Here is a 12,525-nt window from a genome sequence, read left to right as displayed (position 1 = left end):
GGTGCCCAGAGCATGAAAAAGCAGCTTTGACAGCAGTTATAAAGTTTATGTTTTCTTGAGGTTCCGGTTTTTTGTAAAAGGCATCAACAAAGAGAGGGAAGCGCGAAGGCAACGACAGAAGCTCATTATAAACTGCGTCACGTACTGATCTATCTCCTTAATGTATGTGTGCATTATCTCATCTAGTGCTGCCTTGTGCCTGCGTTTGACTGTTGTTGCGTTTGAATAAAATCTTTGTTACGCTTAAATGAAAGATGTGTTCTATAGATGTGATCTATCGCCTAAGAGACACGAAGGCGAACGCCTTGTAAAGCCTACTGTAATTCGCCTTAATTCACCCTAATCCTCCTTCATCCAATCACTAATCAATAAATAAATTTTCTAACCCTTAATCATCTCTTATACACGGCTGGACATGCCTTGGTTAGCTTCTGGCCTTCCTTGGATCGTGTGATATGTTTTGTACCTCACAACACGACCTTGAAACATGGAGATCTAAGGCATTTGCCTTATAAATTACGTTTTCTCTTCGCCAGCATAGAAACATGTGAGGTTTCCCGCCTTAAGCCGAGCTGAGCAAGCACAAGCTTTTCACGCAAGCGACAAGCGCTAAAGAAGCCTGCTGTAATGAAAACAAACCCTCATCAGTAATCAGCTGTCCACATTTGAACTGTGCTGCTGCTACGGCTTAATAAAAACAAAGCGCTGCAGCCCGCTTGCCGATGCTGTGGAAACACGGCGGGCTACGAAGATCGGATGGTGCCGCAGCACTCACCTAAAGCCGCTTGATAATTTGGCGTGCGTCTATTTGTCGTACAAAAATCCCTCACGTGACCTGATCCTAGGTACATAGGGACAGCATCCTTTAGGGATTTTTCAGAAGGCGCGATGCTGGCGCCGAGCGACGCCGTGGCGTGTTCGTCCTCGGCGTGATCGTTCTCTGGACCGCGCGTTGTTCAACATTGCTCATGTAATCGTGCGTGCGTTGCTTGTGTGTTGGTTGTAGGTTCTGTGTTACTTGGTGGAAAGCCGTGAGTAGTGGCGGTGCGGCAGTGCGGCTTTGGCCTCGGTGAGCTCTAGCAGTACAGAATCTGCGTTGTGTGACCCGTGCTTTCTTGAGAACCCGGCAGTGGTGACGATTGAAATATCGAAGTGGCCTAGCGCCTCGGCAGCGAAGTTCTGCGAACTGCGATGTGGCGTCGCCGTGTCCGACTTTGCTTAACGGACATCGAGGGATGCGCTGCTCGCTGCAAGTCATGTAAATGCAACTGCGTCGACCGCCCACTGTTCAGCGCTGAATGTGTGTTTGGTGTGCTGTGCTTGAAACGAGTGGTGCAGCCGTGCAGCGGCGGTGGCGGAGGAGCAGAGTGGCTTAGGGGCTCCGTTTGCGCGTTCACAGACATGTGCTCCCGTCTTGGTCTCATTAGCGGCTGTCGCGGGATTGTGGTGTGCTAGCTCCTTGCCTAGTATGAAGTTTACGACGCTAACACACAGCATGTTCACGTTGTTTCGCGCTATATGTCATTTGCATGACAGCCGAGTTGAAAACGAGACATATGTCTGTGTTCTTTGCGTTTGTGTGTTATAAATTACTTTCTATTGTGGAAGTTCTTGGAGTCTTATTACGCAAGGAGCGCGAACGTAAACATAAACACATATGTGTGTCTGAAATGTTGAATTACCCATAACACCCTTTACGACTGATAAGTGAGCTACACGGCCTGTGTGAATCAGCTACCGTATGTTGCGACGCTCTTCCGTGTGGTAGACTGATGCATGGTGCGCGTTTATTCTGTACTGCTGTAAAAACCATTTGTTTATTCACTCAATACAAATGTACGGCTTCTTCGCCGCAGCACCTTTTCGTTACGCGGTGAAGCATACTAAAAGTGGGAGGGGGCCGCTATCAGCCAGCATAGTATGTCCACTTAGGCGACCTGAGATGCGGCAGGTGCGTGAGTGTATAATTAAAGCACTCTTGTTATGTCCAGTGACAGTGGCCCCTTTTCACTTTTAATATGCTTCACCGCAGTACATTGCTTAGGCTTCACCGAGAAATATTAGTGCATATTGCGAGAAAGATAATCGTAAAAAGCCTAAATATGCAACGTTTCTTTTGTAGCTTGCTACACCGCAATACAGGGGTGTAAATAAACATCGTGCAGTAAAGCATACTAAGAGTGGAAAAGGCACATGGGTTTACACTGAGCTCATTATTTTCAATTGTGACATAATTTGCAAGTGCATCTGTGCTCGTGGTAAGCTTCATTGACAATTCTTTGTACATTACAAATTCATATTGCAGGGAAGCTTACTAAAGCACACTCGCCATTATGGTACGTGTTAATCACCTTCAATGCAGGAGCACAATGCCGATTCTTGCCCCTGCTTTTGGCTGGACTGCACATGATCTTTGAGAATTGATTCATTGTTCATAAGTGCACTGGTACTTTACTCTAAACTGGAGGGCTCAAGTTGATATGAAAGCACAATATTTATTAAGGGGACAAGATGTTGCCGAGATGGTTGTAGCACAGCTTTTCTTTTTTTTCTTCCAGGCGCCTTTTCTACTTGAAGCTTCCGTTGCAGTGTTTCGAGCCTCTTTGAACCAGCAAATAGTGTATATAAATATTGGACACTGATTGGGAACATCACCTAAGTTCATGCCTATCTATAGTAAAAAGATGTAGCACGACCAGACTAAATAAAAGAAGGGGGTGGGCTGCAGCAATACTTTAATTGGTGCCTTATCCTTTCTCTTGAGTTTTCTGTTTTTGTGCTTTTTATGGATCCTCCACAGTAAACACGCGAGTGCCGAACTTGAGCTTGTTGGTTTCAAGTCTCATGGTTGTTACTAACAGAACAGTGTGATAAACGAACAAGGGCTTGGAGGCATCCGTTCACCTTGCTTCCCTCATGTTGCTGCTTCATAAGCACCATGAGCATCCAGGCCAACTAGGGAGGTTTGTTGCAATCGCTTCTGAACTGTATTGGCACCAAACCAATAGCGCTCTCAATGACAGCTTTTGGACAGCAGAATGCTTGCACCCAGCAAAGTCATAAGAAGGAAGCATTCAGCATGTGCAAAGTGGGCTTTTGAAGCTGGCAGCATTATTGAAGGGGCTTTGCCCATCTGCCCTCTTTATGGATACACGATGATTTCCTCTTTAAAAGGGATTGTTTCAGAGGTCGTTACATGGCAACCGTGTTGGGTGTTTAGTAGCTTGTCTTTGCCCACTGTTAATAATCTGTTCCTTCTCCAGTGCCCCCTGTGAAGTGCCTACTTTTTGGACACGATGTGCTCTCCATGCATGCATGCATTTTTAGCTTGTAAAGACGTCTATTACCTCTTGCCTCAAGCTGGTCCTTGCTGATGCCACCCAAGAAGGCATTGGGGAGTATGGCAATGTACACTTACAAAACACTGTTGATACCAGTGAAACTAAATTAATGGAGCTGCTGTTCTTTTTTTGTCAACTCCATCCTGGTTAGTTACAATGAGCAATGTCCGAACAGAAGGCATATGTAGTTGGTCGTGCATAGCCTGCGCACTAAGACTTGTTGGCATGTTATGCTTGCCAACATTATGCTGTTATGTTATGTATGGCTTGTTGGGGCATGTTATGACCTTAGCACAGTGTTTATATTTATTTATTGATTGGTTTAACAATGTACTTACAGGCCTCGTATGAGGCATTGGGTAAGGGGGGCGTTACAATAGGATTAAAAGAGTATATAGAGCAGATAACAAAACATAATAGACGTACATTCTTAATTGACAGTGGAAAAATTTATACACATCTTATACAAGTATTAAAGCATTGTACAAAATAACAGAGTCCGGAATGTACATATTAAAAGACAAACGATACAGTTTTTTTTAATAAACAATGAAAAATAACGTTGCCACTCCAGTACAAATACTAAACAATACAAGAGTAATAAGCGAAATGAGCTCATAAACAAGAGAGCACAAAAAAAAAGCATCGCGCACTTTATTGAAGTTAGGCGGTGGAATATGAATTGATGAGCTGGCGGAATTTATCGGGATTAGGTTTCGAGACGATGAAATCGGGAAGAGCGTTCCACAATCGAAGGGCACGAGGAAGCGCCGACCAGTTGAATGCATGTGTGTTCCCGTAGATGCATGTGAAGCTGAGGTGATTATGTAATCTGCGAGATGTGAAAGGTGCGACTTCAAGCCGTAAAGAAGATTTCCTATCCGCATGAACGTACTTGTGAAATAATGATATAAGTGCAAAATCGCGTCGAGTACTTAGTGGCTGAAGTGAAATATCAAGTTTTATTTGTGAGATGCTTGAATTGTAGGTGTAGTTACGTGAGATAAACCAGGCGGCCCTATTTTGAATTGATTCTAATAAGCTGATTAGGTTGTTATGATGGGGTGACTAGATTGGGGAGGCAAATTCGAGCTGGGGGCGAACAAACATCGATAAGCTAGCTTACGGATGTTAGAGGGCGAATTACGTAGGTTTCGGCATAAGTACCCCAGTGATTTTGAAGCATTGGCACATATAGTAGTAATGTGATGGGCCCAGGAAAGGTGTGTGCGAGATTAATGCCTAAGTATTTGTAGGAAGTAGCTACAGAAATTGGCTTATTATTTAAGTTATATTGTAAAGAAGAGATTGAGTGTTTACGGGTGAAACATTACTTTGCATTTAGACAAATTAAGATTCATTAACCAAGTGTTAGACCAATCGAATATGAGATGAAGGTCGTTTTGAAAAATGAGGAGGTCATCGGGGCTGGTTATAGGGCGGTAAATAATGCAGTCATCTGCGAATATTCGCACTCGGGATGTTATGTTATTAGGACGATCGTTAATGTATATTAAGAATAGTAGCGGCCCAAGCACGCTACCTTGTGGCACGCCTGAAGTGACATAGGAAAGGGGCGAAGAAAGATTGTTAACGATAGTAAATTGTCGGCGATTAGAAAGAAAGTTGCGGAGCCAAGTTAGTGTCAGTGAATCCAATCTTAGTGCGTTTAACTTTAATTAGGCGGCAATGGGCTACGCGATCGAACGCCTTGGAAAAGTCAAGGAATATGCTATCAATCTGTACATTATGGTCCATGTCTAAATGCAGGTCAGTCGTGAATTGTAAAAGCTGTGTCTCACATGACAAACCCTTCCTGAACCCGTGCTGATTAGTGAAAAAAAGTTGTTTGATTCCAGATGGTTGTATATGTGAGAAGCTATTATATGCTCGAGTATTTTACAACAAATACACGTGAGCGAAATTGGCCGGTAGTTATCTTGTGAATATCTGTCACCGTTTTTGAATATGGGAACTACTTTCGCAGTCTTCCAATGTGACGGAAGTGCTCCTGAAGTTAGTGACTGTTTGAGAATGTGATATAGTATTTTGCTAGAAGTCATAACGGTGTTCTTTAGTATTTTCGAATTAATCTCGTCGACGCCACAAGAATTAGATAACTTGAGATTGTTTATAAGAGGTGCAATACCGTCGATAGTGATGTCGATGGGTGTCATGTAACTGATAGTCTAAATCGGAAACGTCAGGTAGGGTGGAGTTATCTTCAGTACTAAATATAGATGAAAAATATGTGTTGAAGCATGAAGGACACTCATTGTCTGGAAGGGGCACATGGTCGATATCCTATAAATAATGTGATTACTGTCGCGGTTCGGAGAGATAATTTGCCAGAACTTTCTAGGGTTGGATTTGAGAAGAGATGGAAGGACATCTGAAAAATATTTATCTTTAGCAGCGAATAAAGCGGAGTTGGTTTTTTAAACATTGATTGTATTTTTCCCAAGCCGATGGGGTGTAAAGTCGTTTAGCACTACTGTATAAGCGTTTCTTTTTGTTTCGAAGACGCCGAAGGAAACAGGTGAACCATGGGTTCGATTTATCATTGGATATTTTGATTAATGGGATGTACTGGTTTACTAATGACTAATTTGTCTCAAAAGAGTACCCAGTTTTCCTCGACCGTTCTACTGTAAAAGGGAGGGAGAAGTGCATTGTAGAAAAAAAAATCTAGGTCAGCGTTAATGGTAGTATAGTCACCCTTGTTATATGTAAAAACCTTCTGATGTGTTGATGACTTCCTTCTCTTTATCATACTTTGCCTGATGGAGCCAGCAAGTGGGTCAACCAGATGTTCAACAGGCTTCCCACTAGTTTTCCCAGAGTCTCCTTTACCAGGGTGCTGCTCATAGATATCTGTTTTCTTGACCTTGCACAGCACTTCAACCATGGCCACACCTGCTAAACCTATAGCATGCGATCAAAAAAGTGCTATACATCATGTTGCTCCAAACTTGTGATATGTGCTACAAGGCCTTGAGGAACACCCTCATTTATTTACGCCCTCATCATACTGTACGAAGCTTTGCATGATAAGTGCGACAATTAACATCTGCTAGTTTTTCAGTGTTATTCCTGTCCAGCTTGCTGAAAGCTATCCCGAGTGTTTCAAAACCAAAAAACCGCTGCCGGACAAGAAGTGCATAAAACAAGGGTCGCTATGACCACATATGTCACACAAAATAAAGAAGGCCACTGAGTGTACAGGCGGTTTACATCATATCCAACAAGCTTGGTTTTCTCTTTGCAAGTAAGTAAACTCAGCTTGCCCCGAAGACATGGCCTGTGACAAACTATGTGCCAGATGCTGTGTCCCCTGCAAAGCTGAAGATGTGTATGAGATCCTGACACCCTGCAGCGGCTTCTACACTGGGCAAACAGGCTGCTATAAAAATGACTGCCTTTACTTATATGCTAATACTAACATGAAAACAGGCAGAAATTTAGCTATTCATTGGACCCAACTGCAGGTGCAAGCCACTATTCCACCAGATGTGTGTTGTTCACAGAAACTGGAGCTATGCAAATGCAGATAAAAACAATGATGTTTGAAAGTAGTAGAGTTGAACTATATTCTGCACAAGCAGTGCTACCTGCAGCGCCGGTACCTTATAGCCACAATTCATGGCTGCATTACCATGCAAAGGCACTATTCTTGAATTATTAACTTCTATTATATTTATGGTGGCCATATATTGCAATTACATATCATCCACATTGTGTGCAATATGGTTAAATGTCAATTATGATAGCCATTCCTAATCTGAAATGCAACAAGAGAGCCAATATAGGCAACTAATTGCAATTCAAAGAGACAAAAGACAACCAGTGCACAGGATAAGTGACAGACTTCCTTTTATTGAAAAAGAAATGTCGCATGTATCATGCCACCGAGCAGTGAGTAGCAATCTTTCAAGCTTGGGTGACAGAGGCAAAACTTAGCAAAATACTACAATCATGCTGTAAAATGGCCTTGGACACAAAAAACCAACATCATATTGTACAGAATGAAAGGGCAAGACTCCTTCTAAGAAGTCGTGGCACCACATACTTGACATGGTGTAAAAAATGTTGACATGCCCTACCCATAAAGAAAAAGCAACACAGAAAACACGCCTTAAAATGCAATGTGCAGAGTCTGAAACCAAGAAAAAACAACCCGAAAAAGGTTTCGCTAAGTCTTTCAACGATTAAAATTGTCAAACTGTCTCATCACTTCTTAATGAACCTGCACAGCTGAAAAGGAAGGAAAGCCCAATAGCAGGGCTGCAGAAAATCACCGAATAAATATACTTTTCTTACCAATGATACCTGTGGTTTAGTTGTGGTCTGTGTATAAACTAATTGTGTATAAGCTTTTCTTGTTTAGAATGGTTTAGCGGATAGGGAAAAAATGACCATAAGAGCACCAGGTGTATGCATAATCTACATACAAAATGCCACTGCTTTCCTACTTTTATTTTTTTTCTATCTACTACTATTCATGAGTATTTGGGTGCCTTAATAGCACTGCTGACATCCTACTGCAAAACACAAAATTGGGCAAGTTGTGGCATAAAGAAAATTGCAGTTTCACTCATAATGTGAAACAATGATGCAGTAGCTGGTGAAATATGCGCAGGAAGCTTACTTCATGCAGTGTTTGTTGAAGTGAACACTTGCCAATGCAAGTCGGTAACCTCCTTTAAAAAGTCAAAGTAAGAGTCGTATTCATTTGTGGGAGTTGTGCCTCCCATTGTTGAAGTGGAAAGAGTCGGCTTTTCTTCCTCCTCTTTCATATCCGGACTTGGCCACTGGTCTAGACCAAAACAACCCTTTAGTTTCTTACTGCTGAATTCGTTTTGGTTTTCTCAAATCAATATTTGGGCTACCCATTGCTAGGTCTCGTGCTTAATCAAAGAATGAATCAATGAAATGAATAAATTCTCAAAGAGCATGTGCAGTCCAGCCAAAAGCAGGGGCAAGAATCCGCATTGTGCTCCTGCATTGAAGGTGAATAACACGTACTATAAGGGTGAAATGTGCTTTAGTAAGCTTCCCTGCAATATGAATTTGTAATGTACAAAGAATTGTCAATGAAGCTTACCACGAGCACAGATGCACTTGCAAATTATGTCACAATTGAAAATGATGAGCACAGTGTAAACCCATGTGCCCTTTCCACTCTTAGTATGCTTTACTGCACGATGCTTATTTACACCCCTGTATTGCGGTGTAGCAAGCTACAAAAGGAACGTTGCATAATTAGGCTTTTTACGATTATCTTTCTCGCAATACACTAATATTTCGCGGTGAAGCCTAAGCAATGTACTGCGGTGAAGCATACTAAAAGTGAAAAGGGGCAACTGTCACTGGACATAATAAGAGTGCTTTAATTATACACTCGCGCACCCGCCGCATCTCAGGTCGCCTAAGTGGTCATACTATGCTGGCTGATAGCGGCCCCCTCCCACTTTTAGTATGCTTCACCGCGTAACTAAAGTGTACTGCGGCGAAGAAGCCGTACATTTGTATTGAGTGAACAAACAAATGGTTTTTACAACAGTACAGAAATAAACGCGCACCAGGCATCAGTCTACCACACGGAAGAGCGTCGCAACATACGGTAGCTGATTCACACAGGCAGTGCAGCTCACTTATCAGTCGCAAAGGGTATTATGGGTAATCCAACATTTCAGACACACATATGTGTTTATGTTTACGTTGGCACTCCTTGCGTAATAAGACTCCAAGAACTTCCACAATAGAACGTAATTTACAACACACAAACGCAAAGAACACAGACATATGCCTCGTTTTCAACTCGGCCGTCATGCAAATGACATATAGAGCGGAAAAACGTGAACATGCTGTGTGTTAGCGTGGTAAACTTTATACTAGGCAAGCAGCTAGCACACCATAATCCCGCAACAGCCGCTAATGAGACCAAGACGGGAGCACATGTCTGTGAACGCGCAAACGGAGCCCCTAAGCCACTCTGCTCCTCCGCCACTCCCGCTGCACGGCTGTACCACTCGTTTCAAGCACAGCACAACAAACACACATTCAGCGCTGAACAGTGGGCGGTCGACGCAGTTGCATTTACATTACTTGCAGCGAGCAGCGCATCCCTCGATGTCCGTTAAGCAAAGTCGGACACGGCGACGCCACATCGCGGTTCGCAGAACTTCGCTGCCGAGGCGCTAGGCCACTTCGATAATTCAATTGTCACCACCGCCGGGTTCTCAAAAAAGCACGGGTCACACAACGCAGATTCTGTATTGCCAGAGCTCACCGAGGCCAAAGCCGCACTGCCGCACCGCCACTACTCACGGCTTTCCGCCAAATAACACAGAACCTACAACCAACACAGAAGCAACGCACGCACAATCACGTGAGCAATGTTGAACAACGCGCGGTCCAGAGAACGAGACGAGACGTGGAGGACGAACACGCCACGGCGTCGCTCGGCGCCAGCATCGCGCCTTCTCAAAAATCCCTAAACGATTCTGTCCCTAGGCACCTAGAATCAGGTCACGTGAGGGATTTTTGTACGACAAATAGACGCACGCGGTGGAAGAAAAGTAGGGAAACGACAAAAGACGGAGACGTACAAAAGCACAGTTCGCAATAGGGGATCAGAAAATTTGGGCATGGTAGTTCATAGTGTTTTTTTTTTTCTTGTTTGAATTGTTTAACCTAGGTAGGATATTAGGCAGTATAGTAACAAGAGCTTGGTGGCGCAACCCACCACCCCGTTCCAAAGGGGACGCTCATAATATCCATCCATCCATCCATCCACGTAGGGTGCCTAGAGTCACTGTTTCCAGTGACTCTAAGGGTGCCTCGATGCGCGCGCCCTCTCAGAGGGTGGAGTCATTCTGTGAAGGGGTCAGTGCCGCCTTCCGACCGCCGGCCGCCATTGCCCTCCCCACATTTCGTTCTGGTCGGTCGAGAGAGACACGTGCACGGCGTTTTCTGGTACGAAATGTCCAGGTGTTGCGTGCCCCAGTGCACGAACCACTCACGGGAATGGCTTGAGGAAGCACTGACTTCAGTTGAGTGCAGCATTTTGCACCATATTGGTGGCTTTCTTGTGAAAGAGATTTCGAAAAAAAAAAGAAGCTGCAAGCAGTGCAGGGCTGCTGGGCTCGACGAGCCATGAGCATGCATATTTAACTGCACTGAAAGAGTATGTTCATGATGGTAAGAACTTATGTTATCCGAGCGGTGAAGTTATGAGCTTGCTCACATCCTGCGAAGAGCACTTTAAAGGAATCACATCCTGGAGTGACAACCTGTTCACCCTGAAGTCTACCCGCCGTGGTTTCTCAGTGGCTATGGTGTTGGGCTGCTGAGCATGAGGTTGCGGGATCGAATCCCGGCCACAGCGGCCGCCTTTCGATGGGGGCGAAATGTGAAAACACCCGTGTACTTAGATTTCGGTGCACGTTAAAGAACCCCAGGTGGTCAAAATTTCCGGAGTACCCCACTACGGCGTGCCTCATAATCAGAAAGTGGTTTTGGCACGTAAAACCCCATAATGTAACCCTAAAGTCTCCTCTAAAGGCTGTGACAGAATATTTAATCAAGAGGGCTCAGTGCAGTCTGGAGGCATGCCAGCGACACAAGGATTCTCTGGAACACATGCTGGTATCAAGTTATGCAAGAGTAAGGCTACGCATTCACCTGCGCCAGCTCGAAGCTGCGAGATTTAGTGGGCATGGAAGCAAGACATGCGCTGCAGTTAATTTGCAGTGAGTTGTAGCGCTTGTTGTTTTTGAAATCCTTAAAGTTCCCGACCAAATAAACAAGCTATCACATCGGAAATTGCTACTTATTGAATGCACTTTTTCTCAGTGTTGAGAAGCCGTATGGCCACATTATTTTAGCAGAATCGATGACCGGTTTATAGCAATTACCAGTTGACAATATATTCGTGCAGAAAATATGCTAAACAGGGCTTTATAGTCAATTATTACGTGAGAGTCATGATTTAGTGCTATATAAGCCACATGTAAGGCACCAAAAAATCTGGTTCGCATTCAATATTTTGTTTACCCTGATCTGCATATTTACAGTAAGGTAAAAGAATTCAAAACAAAATTAAGAATAACTATGGAAGCACTGCTAAACAGAATACGGCCACAAAATAAAACGTTCAATGAAAGCGCACGCTATATACTCAAGCTAAACAAAAAATGCGCCAGAAATGGTTCATTTCGTAGCATTAGTGTGTAATATCCCACAGAACAAATATAAATTACGTTTCGAACTACAGTGAAGCAATAAGAGCGGCCCGGATGTATGGGCTCCGTAGTTATCGCGCTCGACTGCTGATCCTGAGGACGTGGGAGCCACCCAGCCGCGGCGGCCGAGTTTCTATAGAGATTAAACGCATGGTGCTGTGTACTAGTTCGGTATCGGTGCATGTTAATAAAACTTCCGGTGGTCAAAATTTCCGATGCCCTCTACCACGGATCCATCACACCTGATGCTACGAAATCACAAAGAAAGGCCGTGGACGTCATATTGGTTGAAATATGCGACGTTAAAAAATTCGCAAATGTCAGCACAGGTAACACAAACACAAATTTTAAAAGCTGCCACATTCACTGCAGTTTCTGTGACCCCGAAACAACCATTAAACATTTGTAGAACATCACTTACACGCGGCCTCGTTTCAACCGCAGAGTGGTTATTTGATTGTTACGATCATTGCTTTCTACTCCGCGTTGCAGCATTCCGCCCGTAAATGGGCTAACTGATGACTGATTCGAAAACAAGATTTGGAAGTAGGGTGTGCGATGACAATTATTCTTTTGTCCCGTGGCGGCAAGCGGTTTGTTAAACAAATTCCGGTTTCAGCTGGCTGCCAAACGGTCTTTACGCTTTGGTTAAAGGCACGAAACTCACACACAGACACAGCGAAAGACGGCGGGACCCGTGCCTGCGTATGTTTCGTGCCTTTAACCAAGGTGAACAGTCACCAGCTAGCCCAACAAGACGTTCTTTTAAGGTCTGCGCGGCTGGCGTGGACGGCAGTTTTCTACTGCCAGCAAGTCCAGTTGGAAATGCCGCTTTAAAAATAAAAATGACAGAATATTAAATTGATACCTTCACACTGCTGATGCGAAAATTTCGTGTTCTCGACATATCATTAAAGCAGCACACGCTATCAAAGCGA

Source organism: Dermacentor andersoni, chromosome 8, assembly GCF_023375885.2.
Source record: "Dermacentor andersoni chromosome 8, qqDerAnde1_hic_scaffold, whole genome shotgun sequence".
Classification (NCBI taxonomy): domain Eukaryota; kingdom Metazoa; phylum Arthropoda; class Arachnida; order Ixodida; family Ixodidae; genus Dermacentor; species Dermacentor andersoni.
The sequence above is the reverse complement of the archived record's forward strand: the minus strand, read 5'-3'. Positions refer to the sequence as shown.